Source organism: Triturus cristatus, chromosome 4_1 (genome assembly GCF_964204655.1).
Source record: "Triturus cristatus chromosome 4_1, aTriCri1.1, whole genome shotgun sequence".
In the NCBI taxonomy this organism is placed as follows: domain Eukaryota; kingdom Metazoa; phylum Chordata; class Amphibia; order Caudata; family Salamandridae; genus Triturus; species Triturus cristatus.
This window is the reverse complement of record NC_140585.1, coordinates 55,215,367-55,233,490: the sequence shown is the minus strand read 5'-3', so window position 1 is coordinate 55,233,490 and position 18,124 is coordinate 55,215,367. Positions and strand designations below refer to the sequence as shown.

General features: G+C 49.7%; 1 pseudogene; it reads left to right on the top strand.

The window, feature by feature from the left end:
* Nucleotides 1-18,124, top strand: part of LOC146839470 (uncharacterized) — a 79,829-nt pseudogene that overhangs the window by 14,955 nt on the left and 46,750 nt on the right.

Below are 18,124 nucleotides of genomic sequence, written 5' to 3'. Positions count from 1 at the left end.
ACATAACAAGATTTAAAGGCCTTTTTATTGCTCACAAAGTAAATGAGCAATAAAGATGCCTTTAAATCTTGTTATCTTGTCACTTTTGCTACGCTTTCAGAGACGGAGGTCAAGTAGGTTACTGTTAGGTCGATGAGATTTTTTAAGGTACTAGACCTGCAGGACTAGTACCATTTTTCAGATTTTTCGAGCCCTGTTAAATGAAATCTTGACCATGTGCGTCTTCCTAAAGCTATACCTCTAGCGAATGGGTGCTCCGTGAGTGCCCTTTCTTTACTAAGTTACTCTGTAAACACTGGTAAATCACCTCCTTTTCTGAATTACGTTGTGGCATGTTCAATAGAACATTTAGTTAAATATCTGTGTATGGTGAAATGTCTCTTGGTTACTTTAAAAAATGGTAAAGAAGAGATGTCTTTTACAAATATTTAAATATTGTGTATTTACATTCTCTTACATTTCCATTTAGTGATAAATCTCTTTACATCCAACAGGAAACCAGCCTTGAATGCACAAATGATTATGAATAATGACAATAATCGTGTAAATCTCCAAAAAGCCGTCAGAAAAAATGAGCTCCAATATTCAGGTAAAGAGCTGCACAGTCAGAGACTGAGGAACCTGAACATAAACTGATAGATCCTGGAAGAAGCAGTCAAGAGCAATTCAGTGGATGTAAGAACCTGAGCTGTGCACCTCCACACCACAAGACGAAGAAATGACCTCTAGAAATATAACACAACAACAATAACTAACTACTGCCTGTATAAATAAGTCTCAAAGCTTTGATCATTGGATCGGTGTGAGGTGGATACATCATTGCTCTGTTTCCTGTAATGATGGCAGACCACCATTCAGTGCGCTGGTTATATTGTAAACTATTTCTGGCTAAACCACAGGAGCAAGAGAAAAGCACAATGGAGTGGAGCCAGACATCTGAAGAATAAAGGAAAGAGAGAGTCGTTGATCTACAACAGACTGTCCCAATTTGCATCGACCTGAAGGAAGACTAATCTTTACCCATAAACATGCAAAACCATTATACAATCTAAAGACATAACCACCTACAAATAAGCTTTACTTGCCACAATTATAATATATGTTGTTGGTGAGTCTTGTATTTCGTTGTGAAATCTGAAATCAAGCATCCAACATACCACACACATACAGAGAATGTGAGAATAACACAAGTGCTTTATCAACCATGTTAGCTCTTCAGGAAACACAGTCATGGGAAGCAGACAATTATAAACCCGACCCAGAGACACTAACCAAGAAAGAAGAATCAAACACATGCAGCAAGAGCTTTAGTTTGTCATCACTACCAAAGAGCCATCAACAAACACACACAGGAGAAGCATCATGCAAATGCAATGAATGTGTGAAGAACTTTAGTCAGTTATCACACCTCAAAATACATCAGCGATCACACACAGGGGAGAAACCATTCCATTGTAGCGAATGTGGAAGTAGTTTTAAGGAATCTTCAAAATTAAGGAATGATCAGCGAATACACACTGGAGAAAAGCCATTCCAGTGCAGTGAATGTGTGAAGAGCTTCAGTCAATTATCAATCCTGCGAAGACATCAGCAAACACACACTGGGGAAAAACCGTACCATTGCAGTGAATGTGTGAAGGACTTCAGTCAGTTATCACACCTCAAAATACATCAGCGATCACACACAGGGGAGAAACCATTCCATTGTAGCGAATGTGGAAGTAGTTTTAAGGAATCTTCAAAATTAAGGAATCATCAGCGAACACACACTGGAGAAAAGCCATTCCAGTGCAGTGAATGTGTGAAGAGCTTCAGTCAATTATCAATCCTGCGAAGTCACCAGCGAACACACACTGGGGAAAAGCCATACCATTGCAATGAATGTGGAAGTTCTTTTAGTCATTCCTCAACTCTCAGGATACATCACCGAACACACACAGGAGAAAAGCCATTCCAGTGCAGTGAATGTGTGAAGAGCTTCAGTCAGTTATCACATCTCCAAAGACATCAGCGAACACACACTGGGGAAAAGCCATACCATTGCAATGAATGTGTGAAGAGATTCAGTCAGTTATCACACCTACAAGGACATGAGCGAACACACACTGGGGAAAAGCCATACCATTGCAGTGAATGTGTGAAGAGATTCAGTCAGTTATCACACCTACGAGGACATCAGCGAACACACACAGTGGATAAACCTTACCATTGCAGTGAATGTGTGAAGAACTTCAGTCGTTTATCAACCCTCCGGCGCCACCAGCGAACACACACGGGGGAAAAACCGTACCATTGCAGTGAATGTGTGAAGAGCTTCAGTCGTTTATCACAACTCAAAATACATCAGCGATCACACACAGGGGAGAAACCATTCCATTGTAGCGAATGTGGAGGTAGTTATAACGAATCTTCAAAATTAAGGAATCATCAGAGAATACACACTGGAGAAAAGCCATTCAAGTGCAGTGAGTGTGTGAAGTGCTTTAGTCGATTATCAATTCTATGAAGACATCAGCAAACACATACAGGGGAGAAACCATACCATTGCAGTGGATTTGGAAGTAGTTGCAGAAAGGATTTTTAGCTAACTACAGGGATTAGTGATAACACCTATAAAAACAACACACTTAAATAAGTTTAACAAGCACAGACTGGAGAATATTTGTAGCTGGTTTTGGTGTTTGGCCATTTTGTGCAAGAACTGGTTCAATGACAGCTGCTAGAGAACAGCGTCCAAAGGCACAAGAAGTCAAAGTAGGAAAGTGTGACCTGTAACTCTGAGAGTTAATACCTGCAGTGCACAACATTTACCTCCGAAGCCCTGACGTGGGAAAAAATGATGCTCATTTCGATCATCACATGCATATGTAAAAGCACCCACCATAGTGGCACTTCCTCAGCGGTGTCCAATATCAAGGTGGACTCTTGGGAAATTTGCTGGCTCACCACTGACTATGTAAATGATTCACGGTGAGATTAATTGTATATGAATATATTTTAGACGTGTCTTATTTACAAAGAATCACCCAACCAACTCCTAACTGCTGAAAGGACAGAATCAGTGCATGATGGCAGAATTATGGATCGGAGAGAGAGCTGTTGAAAAGTTTAGTTCTGAATAGGTTTCTGAAAGCTTGATGGTTAGGTAAAGATTGAATCTTGAGCAGTAAAGAATTCCAGCTCTTAGAGTCCAGAACTATCGACTCCCTGCTTTACATTTCTTGAACCTTGGCACTGGAAAATACATCTGGATTCAGAAGTAAAGGAACACAAATGATACAGATTTTTCACATAAATGATATTGAGGTTTGTGTTTACAAGTAAAAAGAAACACTTGTTTTATAAACTGCCGGTTAATGAATGGACATAAAAGTACGTGCTGCCTCATGAGCAAACATTGAATCTTTGTGATGCCGTTGGGATGTCCTCAGACCACAAATAAGATAGATCGTAGGATTCTGAATCATCTGTAAGGTGCTTTTGTGTTGCTGGAACAGCCAAATACACAGTGTTCTTATGGCCCAGCCTTGCTTAATTGAAGGAGTTCACCAATATAATATGCACATCAGAAGAAAGGATACATCTTCAGTAGCCAAAGATAGTAAAAACTAATGCTTTCCACCGAGGTCATTTTAACAAAGTGCTGAGTCTGGGAAGTTTTTCCTGCTGCCGACCATCATCATCATCACCACCACCACCACACAGCCAGTGAGGAACAGCAACAAGACTGCTCTTCAGCACACCCATCCTTATACATAACACACTACAGGGGTTTGCTCCAGGGTCAAACTCACATTACTTTCACGTTAACAGCAACAAGTTCTAAACTGAACAAATTAAATTTAGGAACAACTGGTTTGTACGGCCATTAGTGGCATAATACATTTGAAACCCAATACTTTATAAATCTGTATTAATGATACATAACCAAAAATCCAAACACCACCTATGTATGGACATCCAAGAGCCTTTACAAACCACACTACAGAGGTGTGTACTAGGATCAAACTCAATTTACTTTAACGTTAACATGAACTAATTTATTATACAGCAAGAACAGTCATAATGCTATGAAATGTACACAATGATCACTAGATTTGACATATTACTAACAAATGTATGTTTTTTGATATGTAATAAAAAAATGTATTTGCATTCATGGTATTTGACTGCTGGTTGTATGGAAAGAGATGTTAAATGTGATTTCTTCCCTAAACTATAAAGATAATTTGTGATGTCAGCAAAGAGCCTAGATCATTTGGCAATGGAGGTGTCAATAAATACCGGATTTATTTTGGAAAAAGAAAAATATGCGTGTATTGTGGCACTCCTCTTGTTAATAATCCATAAAAATGCTACAGAATGCTGAGTACTTGAAAGCATTCTGTCATACGAGGGATTTAAATATGCATTTGTCAAATACAAAATTGACTTACATTTTTATTTTAAGCTTCTTATACAGCGCTTCTTTATCTAATAATCCCGGATGGGTTTTCTCCGAGAGCCCTTTCTCCTTCGGAAGAAGGGTCATTTTTTCCTAGTATTTTTCTGTTAGAGACTGCCAGTCTTTTCATAGTGCTCCTGAAGAAAAACAAGTAGGTCAGAATGCCTACCATAAGTAGGGCGGACGGTCTGATGCACTTACACCAACCGCCCCAGGTATGTCGGTCATTGTTGTGAGGGTTTCTGAGGTTCTGACCTCAGTTGAATCAGAGGGGAACTGTGATAGATTCTTCTTACCAACCTCCAACATTCTCCAATTTATTTTTGTAATCCGTTTAATACAATTTGCTAAGGGATTACACATGACAACCACGGCCATGCTTTCTTCTCTTACTCATGCATTAGGGATCAGGAGGTTGTCTATGATTCTTGGCCTCTTATTCGCCTGCTTCAGTCCTTCTGGGATAACCTCTTTCACCAATTTATCCTTCAAGGATTTCTGTTGTTTTTCAAAGAGCCTTATTAGAACAGTTTCTCCAAATTTGTAAAACTGTTGAAAGTGGATATGCTTCCTTAGAGACCTTGGTTGGAAGTGTGCAACATTGTGTCTGGTGTTGTGTAAACACGCAATCACACAAGGGGGCTAGAGGAGCTGCGTGGGCCAACTCCCCACTAATTATTCATATTACAAAAAAGGCCACGGGTCCAAAATCAACAGGAGGTTATACAAATTACTGGGTGTACTATGCCACTCAGAGGGGGATTTCCCTTTTAAGGATGGTTACCCTCACACACTAGCGGTGTCATGGTTCATCATGAAGGGGCACCGTCCTTTAAAGGGAAACCCCTCTCTGAGTGGCATACTACACCCAGTAATTTGTATGAGCTGTTGTGTGAAACCAGTGTGCCGTTCTCCAAGGCTGTGCAGTTGCATCAAATGTTGTGTAAAAGCAGTGTGCCACCCCACGAGGCTGTGCTGTTGAATCAGACTATGTGTAAAAGTAGTGTGCAGCCTTCTTTGGCTGCATAAAGACCTATCTAAACCCATTGTGTCTCCATACACTTGCTGCCAACTGCGGCGTATTTGTTTCCACCTTCTACCTGGGATCCTATCTGTTTGCTGCCGACTGCGGTGTCAAAGTGTCCACCTTCTACCTGGGATCCTATCTGTTTGCTTCCAACTGTGGAGTTGTAGTGTCCCCCTTCCACTCTGGATCCTATCTGTTTGTCGCCATCATTATGCGACGCAGGAGCTGCAGAAAGAAGGGCATGAGGATTCACTAATAATGTGTTGTTACTAAAATGTTACTATGGCAAGTTACAATTCATTCAAACTGTGACTCTGTCACTATTGTGGCAAATATCTTAAATACCCAGCGCCTCCATGTAAGTCTTACAGAATGGTGAACACACATAGATCGACCATTGTATACACCACACTTTATTGATGAGAAACCTGTGGGGAAGCATCCAGTAAAGAGAAGGAAACTGGAACATCGAGTGCTTGATCCTCAAATCCTTATTTACTTATTTATTTACTTTAGGAAACTTCATTGTCCTCTGTCCTTTGCTACTCTCCAGATGGGTTACGTGGTCCATGAAACAATCTGCAATTAATAGAACCTGTTTCATGAGGTCATTCCTCTAGGCCTGCCATGGCTTCCTAAACCTTTCCAATAAAAGAACATTGTGAGAGCAGCAAATTGGTTTGGGCTTCCACTTTCAAAACTTTCCATTACAAACCAATTGTTCATGCTTCTTCTGTTATTAAGCAGTTTTAAAATAGCATGATGGTAGTCTCAAGTCTTTCAAGAAAATCCAGGTGTTCCCAGTGTCTATGATGGAAAGTCCTAATTTAATTACATGCACTTAGTCGACTATCTTTAATTTTGTGGATAGCGGTTTGACTCTGTTTAATATATATTGTCCCTCCCTAATTTGTTCTCTGATGCAGTGGTCTTTAACCTGTGGTCCGAGGACCCCTGGGGCTCTGCGAGGCCTACTCAGGGAGTCTGCAAATGTTTTTACAAAATTAAATAATATTAAAATTAATAAAGGATGTACGAATGAATAAGCAAAACTGAAAATTGTAAACCTTTTTCAATATTTGATTATGTATTAAAGAAAAGTTGATTGCTCCTCTGCAGTGATTACTTTAAGGTAGTGGTGGATGCAGGTCTCAGCGGTCTCCTTACAAATATGGAAGCTGGCCGTTGTGGTGGAACCATTGCCACATCCATCGGAGTAGGTTGAATTGGAGGGGTAATGTAGGTGTCCTCTGAGCCAGCTTCCATGACTATGACTGGCTCTTCCTCCTCATCCCCATCCATTATTCTAAGGCTTTCAGGAACTTTATTTTTCCCTTGTCACTCATGGCGGGTCTTGGATTCAGCCAGGGTCCAATCCATGTCCAGATCATCAGAGGGGGTGCTTGGAATTTGGAGAAGATGATGGAGTACCTTTTCTTTTTTTTTGCCGGAGATCAGAAATCCAATGGTTCAAGAAGAGGTACATCAAGCTCAGCAGGAAGCTCAACCTCCTGTTCTCCTCGTACTTCAGAAAGATGTATAGCTGGCTGCCTCTCCTGTTGTTCACTTTGCTAAGTTTCCTGCAACGACTGGGTACTAATTTACGGCTGAGACAAATCCAATTCAGACGCAGTGCTTGTCGCCATGATGGCAGTGGTTGCCTCGCTGGGAGACATGGCCTTGGGCTTAGGTTGGGTGGTGGCATTGATGTGGGAGTGCCACACCACATTTCCTGAAAAGGTGTTTGTCGTCACGCCAGTGGTGGCACAGGCAAAGTGTTTTTCTCTTCCGCCTGGGACCCTTTTTAGGCAGCACCTTTCTTTGGGGCTGTCTTCAAGCTCTGTCAGTTTGCACTTTGCTGCACAAGCAGAAGAGAGAATGTCTCACGTGTTGCGGTCAAGTCAATTTGTGCTGGAGGTAAAGTGGCTGTTATCTGTTATGCATCAGGCTAAAAGCAAGAAAAACATTTAGTGCAACTTGGCATTTTTGCAATCTGATTATTCATAGTACAGACAATATAATTTAGTGAAGTTATCTTCTCAGAAATAATGAACAACAATAGTGTATCCTTTCCATTCGATAGTCAAACCACACTTTCACCATATATAATATTTCAATAGATATCAACATACAGATGTAACTGTTTGCTTTATGTGCATCTAAGGGGAGACACCTGTGACAGGCAGGGGAGTGCAGGGGAAAATTGAATAATCCTTAAAAAATGAATGCTGGTGTAAGCCTATGGCAGGGAGGGTGTCCAGGGGAAAATGATTAATGACAATCCTTAAAAATGTTATGCTGAATGCTGAGGTGTGGCAGGCGCCTATGGCAAGCAGGCAAGCATGTTAAACTAAGTGATTTCATGGAAAAAAAAGTTTACAAAAAAGAATAAAAAAAGAATGGCATAGCCCTCTTCTATCAATCACCATAGAAAAGGGCTTTGAAAACTGGATAAAACACACACTAGCTGGCTACACAAAATGGCTGCCGGCCACATGGTCGAAAAACTACTACAAGCATGTGGACGCAACAAAGAACACTTGCAGGCCTATGGCAAAGGTACACTGGCTGGCTACCCTGTAGCAAAGGCTCATTAGCTTCAAATGAAAGATGGTTCAGGAATTGTAGGTGGAAATCTTTATTCAGCAAGTTAACAGAGGTAAGTCCAGTTGGAGAAATGACAACCGTCGTTCACACCCACTTATATCTCCCCTCTCTTCCATAGTAAAGATGCACCCACGCGCCCTCCCACAATGCCAACCTCCCACCGCATTATGTAAAAGGTGGACACGAGCGCGAACAGTAGTTTCACACCTGTGTCAACCTTAAACCATTACAAGCGGTGCACCGATGAGCATGAGCACGAGCACGACATAGGAAGGCCACGCTTGTGTATACAACATACACAAAATGGCAACCGGTCAGATGGTAAAACAACAACTACAAACAAGGAGGCATGGACAACAAAGAATGCATGTAGGCCTATGGTAAAAGCACACAGCTGGCTACACAAAATGGCCACCGACCACATGGTCAAATAACTTGGCCTGGGCGGTGAACTTTGCTTCGTTTGTGGAGTTTTATGCACTCCGCGGAGCTCACGGAGTGCAGAATACTCCGCTTCGCGATGTGCTGCTGAGTCTTTTTGCCGCTCGCGAACGGTAAGTTCGCGATTGCGTACAGTAAGTTTGCGAGCGTGCGCTGCCGCTCGGGTAGAATTTCTACCCGAGTGGAAGGAATACCAGCACAAACTGCAGTTCGCACTGCACTCCGCCACTCGCGTAGTTCGCAGAGTTTTTTGTAACTTCGCAGAGTTCCGCGAACTACGCCCCGACCTAACAACAACAAGCAAGGAGGCATGGTGGACACAACAAAGAACACATGCTGGCCTATAGCAAAAGAACACTGTCTAGCCACACAAAATGGCCACATGGTCAAACAACAATTGCAAGCAAGAAGGCATGGACAGCAAAGAACGCATGCAGGCCTACGCCAACAGCATACTGGCTGGCTATACAAAATGGTTGCCAGGCACATAGTCAAACAACAACTACAAGCAAGGAGGCATGGTGGACACAACATAGAACATATCTAGACCTTTGGCAAAAGCACATTGGTTGACTACACAAAATGGCCACTGGCCACATGGTTAAACAACAGCTAAAGGCAAGTAGGCATGCTGGAGAGCACATGCAGACCTATGGCAAAAGCACACTGGCTGGCTACACAAAATAGCTACAGGCCACATGGTCAAACAACAACTACAATCAAGGAGGAATGGTGGACACAACAAAGAAACATTGAGGCCTATGGCCAAAGTACTGGCTGTCTATATAAAATGGCCCCCGGCCACATGATCAAACAACAACTACAAGCAAGGAGGCATGGTGTACACAACAAAGAACACATGCATGCCTATGGCAAAAGCACACTAGCTGGCTTAAAAAAAATGGTCACCGGCCACACAGCACGGAGAACAAAGACATATGGTGGCCTATAGCAAACACACACACACACACATTGGCCAGACAAAGAAGGCATGGTAACCCAGAGAACACAGCATTAATTCAGCAATGCCAAAAATCAAGATTAAATGAGCTATAACATTTTTACAACAACACACATCTTCCCATGGCATCAAATATTATTACCCCACCAAAATACACTCTTTGCAGAACAAAACGTGAAATACATTAAAAAAGCAAAGTAAAACCCACATTTTTAATTTAATCCAATGACATCTCCGGGCTAAATGATATTTAGTAACATATACCACAGAAACCGTTGTTTCATATACCCAATGAATTGTACTGGTGGGATGGCCGGTGCTCAGACTAGGCCACATAGTATAATTAATTAATAGTGCAAAAGTAAGTAACATGGAGAAAATATACTTATCTAAGCAACCTTTCTGCCTACAAAAGATAAAAATGAAATGCCTAAGAAATAACTAGACCCCTACTGCAACTCAAAGTGACCCACCATAACCACAGTCAAATTTAAACAAGCATGTGCAATGCAATAGGTCTTGCATTTACGCGAGTTTGAGATATTGACATTGCAAATGATAATGGATAAACCTAAATAAAAGGCATAGTCATTTACAATGTCAATAGCTCAAACTCGCGTAAATGCGAGACCTATTGCATTGCAAATGCTTGTTTCTGACCTGGAATGAGGCTGTGGGGCTACTCAGCGCTGCTAAAATGGCACAGAAATGCAGCCGCTCATCTGCTGCCTGCACGGAGAAAGCACCTAGGACCCCTCGCCCCGCCCCCACCCCCCATCGGACCCCTAGGCTGCAGTAGGCTGCAGGTGTCCCAGGGAAGCCAAGCCACATGTTCCATCTCCAACAGTCCGTCATGAAAGGGCTGCCTGGTCTCTGCAGACCTCCGCTTCTGATGCTGACCCAAGGGTGCGGGACAGTGCTGTCAGGTCTCCAGCCTCCACACACGCCCGTGCGAGCGGTCAGTGCCCCTGCGCCCACAAACGCCCGTGCGAGCTGTCAGGACTTGAGGGTTCCGTAGTGAAGTTTTCTAGAGGAGGGTGTATTTACTCCTGAGGTAGGATGCGGTAGCACACGTGCACCTTACCTCTGACTAGGATCCGGCGGCAGTAGTCAGAATCCCCCCCAGTCGGGATCTCGTCCATGTCCCGGTGCTGCCCTCCTACTCCTCCTCCCTCCTTGGAGCTTCCTGGCAGTTCCTTCAGCCCACGGTGACCGTGCAAGGCGCACTCCAGTTCAGCCCTGGTGGTGGTGGGGGCTCCGAGCACAGTCCTTCACCCCCAGATCCGCACAGCGGACTCCTGTCCTCCTCGGACACCCCATCGCTCATATTCTGGTCAAACATTGATAGTGATCCCCGGGGAAGCCCCGGTGAGAACTGCAGTGCCCCACCCTCCTCAGGAGTAAACAGTCACCAGAGCTGCCCCACGGAATGGCATCCCCGCAGACCTTCTCTCCACGGTGAGGCAGGAAGCTTCACAGACATGGTGTCCTGCCATGCACAAGAAGGCTGTGCCAGGCAGTGCCCAGCAGTGCCAAGTCTGTTAACATCTTCTTTCTCTTCACCTCCCTCTGCTCCCCAAACTTAGGTCGGCGGTCCACGCAGGCGTCTCCCGACGTTCAAAGAGTTCAGCCTCTGCCCGCACTCCTTCCTGCCACCCTGGAAACTTGGGCAGCCAGCGGGTGGGCAGCGGGCGCAACTCCTCAGCGCAGGAGCATCAGGCGCCGCCCAGAAGCACTCCGGCTCGGAGTGCCCAGGCACAGACAATACTGCTTGGAATATCTGAGCGGTGGTTGGGCGGAGTGCTGTAGTAAGAGGGAGGAGGCTGTAGTGCGAGATTAGCACCACCTACCCTCCTTATTTGTAGCGGCCCCTTCCTCCAGAGGAAGGACAAGAGCGAGGTTACCTCAGGACCGCACTGCCACATGAATTGCTCCTGTGCTGAAAAAAAACACGCAAGAGGTGGGTAGGGGCATTTTTAAACTGACCACGTAATTTCCTGCTCCTCTGTCTCCCTGATTGGCAAACAAAGTGCCCATTTAATGGCACGGGCAAGGGTGGAGGTGAAACTAAGGGGGTGGGGGGCATGAACGGCAGGAAATGCTTGGGATTAGTGGGTGGTCTTTTCCAAAATAACCACTATCTCATTCATTCCCCCCACACGCCAAAGCCCTCCCAAAAATGTCTAATAGAAAAGGACCGAAGCTGTAAATGACATAGGAGAGAGGTGACAATGGGAGTCTGTGTGTGGTACCGGGCCGTAAGGAGGGGAGGGAGAGGGCCGAGGAATGCTCCAGAGGAGTCGTTCAAAATCCGGTTCAGCTTGTTCCCTGGATCCAGAGAAGGCCAGGCATTTATTACTGGATGTATTTATAGAGACCTCCGTGAGAGGAGCTTTTATATAAATACATATATGTAGTCATTCACTGAAAAAGCTATGGTTTTATACTAAATTTTTGCATGTATCCCCTCCTCTTCAGGTACAGTAAGCCACGCCGAATCTATTGAATATATCTAAAAATCATACAAGGCCCGACTTCGCAGTCTGGCTATGGAGTACTGCAAAAGCACTGACCACTTTACTGTTTACCGAATGGTCCCTCCTTGCGTGGCACGTGTTGTCAGGAAGAGCTGCATCGAGCTAGCCTAGCCCAGTGTGTGTGCCCGACAGCTCGGGTGCACCGTTGTGCATTGTGCTGGTGTGTGCACGGTACCACTCCGGATTAAAGCGAGCCGCCCATACCCAGGGTAAAGGGACTCCCAGTTCCATTCTCATGGTGGCTCTGTCAGATCACTGATTGTCAATTACCAGCGTCTTCGTGTTATTTACAACTCGCATGAAGGGAATCAGCACCGCGCAGAGGCCACTCTCTGGATTTAGTTACAACAATCGCTAAACTGTAGCAGACTTCAGTTCATCAGAAATCTACCTTCTCGTGACTGATGACGTATTTTGCTCAGCTTCATCTGCCGTCCCACTTGGACGGCCTCGCCTGCCAAAAGGTTTCTTGTCTTTATGGGGCCATGTGTTTGGCCCCATAAAGATAAGAAACCTTTAGTAACGAACGCAAACCAGGCGGGGCCGTCCAAAAGGGACGGCTCAGGAAGCCAAGCAAATACGTCACTGACCCCTCTTTTCCAATGGCTGGCCACCGTTTAGCATAAACGGTGATGCCAGCCACTGGAAAAGAGGGGCGGGGCTTAATGCCCCTGTTGGAGGGAGGCCCACCGGGTAGTCGGGGAGACTATTCCGGGCACCTTCCTACCGCAATGTTATAGCCGAGGGCCGCTGAGAAGCCTCCTCGGGGAGGTCTCTCTCCTATGATCGTACTAGGCCCAGTAACACCACCACACAGGACTCAATAGCAGTTGCGAGATTAGATTCTTTATCGGCAGTAATACGTTCAATAGTTACAGAGGGATCGAGGGATCCTTCAGAGTCTCAATGTTCGTTAGGAGGATAGGGTAGCGGGACAGTCTTAGTACCAAGCAGGTACGGGAGGGCTCTGCGCCAGACCTTGGATGCTGGTCTCAGAGCGGCTCGGACGTGGGGAGCCGCGACAGCGTCTGCAGGGCTCGGATGGTCGTTCCGCTCAGGTCGAGCCGCGACACAGTCAGCAGGGCTCTGGTGGTAAGGTTCAACAAGGTCGGGCCGCGACAGCGTCAGCAGGGCCCCAAAGGTTCGTGAAGGTCTTTAAGCACGGTGGAGCCGCGACGTCGTCAGCAGGGCTCAAGTGGTGGTTCAGGGTGAGTCTTCTTCCGTAGGTTCAGCCGCGATCCGATCAGCAGGGCTCTGGACTCCAGGATACAACTACTGCCCTGTTGTCGGGTCGCCCCAGATATAGGACGGGAGCCCCTTGATGTCCGGACCCTTGCGCCCGGAGGGGGCGGAGAGGCCGGGTAGGGAGCGGCCAGACGCCCAGCAGGAGAGGCGCCAGGCCCCAGAGAGCTGTGGGGCGATCACACCTAGGTGTGGAGAGACGGTTGGGGGTCCCATCGATACTGCCCTCTGCCGGGAGTGGGAAGGGCTCATGTGGTATCCCCCGGGCCAGGGGTTGGCGTCTCGATGTCGGGCCTCTCTGGGACCAAGGCCGGGTAGAGCAGGGTCACACAGGTGGTCACGTGGAGTGACGTGCAATCCAAAATGGAGGAGTCCTGATGTGCATGGGACCTCGTGCGGCTTAGCGCGGGGAAACAGGACCACGCCACGAGGCCGGCTCCCACACGCGTCCCCCCCAGCTGAAGGCAGGGAGAGTCACCCATCTTCTTGGGGGTTCTCCTCGCCGAGGCGGAAGAATCGGGACAGGCCGTTAGCATTGGCGTGGTCGTTGCCGGGCCGGTGTTCCACTGTGAAGTCCATCCCTTGCAGCGAGATGGACCAGCGTAACAGCTTGGGGTTCTCGCCCCGCATTTGCATGAGCCACCGCAAGGGCCGGTGGTCAGTCTGGACCCTGAAGTGGGTACCGAAAAGGTAGGGCCGGAGCTTCTTGAGAGCCCATACCACAGCGAAGGCCTCCCGCTCGATGGTGCTCCACCTCTGTTCTCGCGGCAGCAGTCGGCGGCTGATAAAGGCCACCGGTCGGTCGAGGCCCTTGGCGTCCAGCTGGGAGAGGACTGCCCCGACCCCGTACTCCGATGCATCGGTCTGGACTACAAATTCCTTGCTGTAGTCGGGGGCCTGTAGCACAGGGGCAGCGCACATGGCCGCCTTGAGAGCATCAAATGCGGTCTGGCAGCGGGGCGTCCAGTGCACCGTCTTGGGCTGTTTCTTTGAAGTGAGTTCCGTAAGGGGGCCCACAATGCTGCTGTAATCCTTTATGAAGCGTCGGTAGTAACCTGTGAGGCCTAAGAAGGCCCGGACAGCGGTTTGGGTGGCGGGAGGCTCCCACGCCTGGATGGCGTCGACTTTTAACTGGAGGGGGGCCACCTGGCCACTCCCCACCTGGTGGCCCAGATAGGTCACAGATCCTTGACCGATCTGGCATTTACTGGCTTTAATGGTGAGCCCGGCTCTTTGGAGAGCGGCCAGGACTTTCCCCAGGTGTCCTAGGTGCGTGGCCCAGTGGTCTCTGAAGATAGTAATGTCATCGAGGTAGGCCGCGCTGAAGGCTTCTAGACCGGCCAGGACCTTGTTTACTAGCCTCTGAAAGGTCGCTGGGGCGTTCTTCATGCCGAAGGGCATCACCCGGAAGTGGTAGTGACCATCGGGGGTAGAGAAAGCTGATCGTTCTAGGGCGCCGGGAGGGAGCTTGATCTGCCAGTACCCGGCGGTGAGATCGAAGGTGCTTAGGTAGCGGGCGGCCCCTAAGCGATCAATCAGCTCATCGGCTCGTGGCAAAGGGTGGGCATCGGTCTTGGTGACTGCGTTCAGGCCCCGGTAGTCGACACAAAATCTGAGTTTGGGGGCCGCGCCGGGGGCGGCGGCCTTCGGCACCAAGACTACCGGGCTGGCCCACGGGCTGTCGGAAGGCTCGATGACTCCGAGGGCAAGCATCTTGGCGACCTCGGTCTTTATGCAGGCCCGGACTCGGTCAGGCACTCTATAAGCGCGGTGTCGTACAGGGGGGCTGTCCTCCGTGTCCACGTCGTGGACGCACCAGGGGGTCACCCCGGGTGTGAGAGAGAAGAGGGCAGCGAAGGGTTGCAGTAGCTTCTGGCAATCATGGCGCTGTTCTGGTGTCAGGGTGGCTGAGAGGCGGACGCCCTCCAAGGAGCCGTCTTGGCTCGAGGACCCCAGGAGGTCTGGTAGGGGCTTGGAGTCACTTTCACCCCCATCGTCGGTAGCCAGCAGTAAGCTTAGTTCAGTTCGGGCAAAGTGGGGCTTGAGCCGGTTGGCGTGCAGGACCCGGAGGGGGTTCCTCGGAGACTCCATGTCGACCAGGTACGTGACGGGGCTCTTCCTCTCAACTACCTTGAAGGGCCCGGTCCACTTGTCCTGCAGGGCGCAGGGGTCCACGGGTGACATGACCCAGACTTGCTGGCCCGGCTCAAACTCGACGGCTGAGGCATTCTCGTCATACCAGCGTTTCATGTCTTCTTGGCTGGCTTCAAGGTTGGCTTCTGCCAGGGCCCGGAACTTTCGAGTCTGGTTCCGCAGGGTCAGGAGGTACCGGTAGACGTCGGGCGGGGCATTTTGGACGTTCGCCTCCCAACCCTCCTTGACCAGGCTGAGGGGCCCTCGGACGGGGTGCCCATACAACAGTTCGAAGGGGCTGAAGCCCAGAGACTTCTGTGGTACCTCCCGGTAGGCGAACAGGAGGCAGGGCAACAGGACATCCCATCTCCTCCTGAGGGGCTCTTCCAGACCCTTGATCATCCCCTTGAGGGTTCGGTTAAACCGTTCGACCAGTCCGTTCCCCTGGGGGTGGTAAGGGGTGGTGAATTTATAGGTGACCCCACATTGTTGCCAGAGGGATCTCATGTACTTCGAGATAAAGTTCGTCCCCCGGTCGCTCACCACTTCTCGGGGGAACCCCACCCTGGAGAAGATGCCCATCAGGGCCCGGCCCACCACTGGAGCTGTCACAGTTCGGAGGGGGACAGCTTCTGGGTACCGGGTGGCGTGGTCGACCAGTACCAGGATGAAGCGGTGGCCCAGGGCTGTTCGGGGGTCGAGGGGCCCCACGATGTCGATCCCCACTCGCTCGAACGGGGTGTGGACGGCTGGAAATGGTTGTAGGGGGGCTTTCACTCGTCCCCCAGTCTTCCCGCTAGCTTGGCAGGTCGGGCAGGACCGGCAGTGCTGGTCCACGTCTCGCCTCATTCGGGGCCAATAGAAATGGGTCACGAGGCGGCTGTAAGTCTTGTCCCGCCCGAGATGTCCGGCGAGGGGCACGTCATGTGCCAGGTTCAAGAGGAACTCTCGAAATCGGAGGGGCACCACCAACACCCGGCTGGCCCCTAGTTCGGCGATTTTCTGCTCGCTATACAATAAGTCATTGTCCCAATAGACCCAGTGGGTTCCCGTGGGATCCCCCGCAGCCTGGGCAGCCGCCTGCTGTCGGGCCCCCTCGAGGGACGGGCAGCCCTTCTGTTCTTGCTGGAATTGTTCGCGGGTGGGGCCCCCGTCGTGGCGCCACTGGGCCAGCTCAGGGATCTCGCTGAGGGGAGCAGCCTCGTTGGAAGAAAGTTCGGATAGTCCGGCCTCCTCGTCAGGTTCCTCCGGGCCGGAGGAGGTGGATGGTTCGGGGCCCGCCGGCTTTTGGGGGCCGGGGCCGCGGCTGGCTGGGTGGTCATGGACCGGGTGGTGGCACAGGCCCACTCTGGTAGTCCTAGCATCCCTAGATGCTCTCGGCGCTCCACCTGGGCCCAGGGGGAGCTCTCTAGGTCGTTCCCCAGGAGGCAGTCCACCGGGGCGTCGTCGCGGACAGTTACTTTTAGGGTGCCGGACACTCCTCCCCACTCGAAGGGGATTCGGGCCATTCGGCACATGCTCTCGGTGTTGTCTGCGGTCCGGACAGGGCAGAGGACATGTGGCAGGATCTGTTCGGGGGTTACCAGATGGCAGCGGACAGCGGTCACACTGGCCCCGGTGTCCCGGAGGGCCTCGGCCCGTCGCCCATTGATGGTGACCCACTGCTGGTACTTCTGGGTGTTGCTTGGGATGGTGGCCCGGGGCACCATTTCCCGGGAGCCTAGGCAGACAAGTGACATGGCGGCTGGCTCCCACTCGGGGGACCCATCGTCGTGGTTTTCCTCCTCGTCCTCTCCCTCCCCCAGGGCTGCGGCGGCTATTTGTCGGGGAGGTGGCCCCGTGGTCCCGTTCCGTCGGTTCACGGGGCAAGCCGGGTCACTGGCATAATGGCCGGTCTGCTGACATCCGAAGCAGGTCACTGTCAGTCGTGGTCCAGACCGGGCGATAGGGGTCCCCCTTCGGCCCTGGGTCGGGGAAGCGGGGTTGGTTGCTTGCCCTCGTGGCGGACTTCTGGGCGGCCCGGCTGGGAATTCTCGACTGCTGTGGGACCCCCCTCCTCCGCCCCGCTGGCGGGGAGGTCCCGTGGTACTCCGGGTGTAGTCTCCCACGTGGTTCCGGGGGACCCGGGTGTTGACCCATCGGTCCGCTTCGGCGGCGAGCTTCCGGGGCTCGGTCAGTTTACTGTCCAGGAGGTGTTGCCTTAGTTCCACAAAGCAGTTGTTGGCGAGGTGTTCCCAGACAATGAGGTCGAACAGTTCATTATATGAGGTGCCTTTGCTCCCTTTTATCCATCCTTCCAACGCTCGGCTGAAGAAGTCCACGTATTCGACCCATGTGGTACCGGGGATCTTCTTGCAGTCCCGGAAGCGTTGCCGGTACATCTCGGCCGATAGTCCGTAGCGTGTGAGTAGGGCTTCCTTCATGTGGTCGTACGAGGTCATCACTGCATCGGGGAGTTGCAGCAGGGTATCCCGTCCCTCGCTGAGGAACCTCCCCCATAGGCCGGCACCCCAATCCTTCCGGGGTACCCGATGGGAGGTCATGGCTACTTCGTACGCTCGGAACCATTGCTGGATGTCGTCATTTTTATAGTACTCCTTGACGACATCCTTGGGGATGTGAACCTTTGGCTCGGTCAGGGGCAGAGCGTCCCGGGCTCCGGGGTTGCTGGTCTCCCCAGTTTTAGCTTTTAGTTCAAGTTCTTTAAGGCTCCTCTCGTGCTCGAGGTTTAG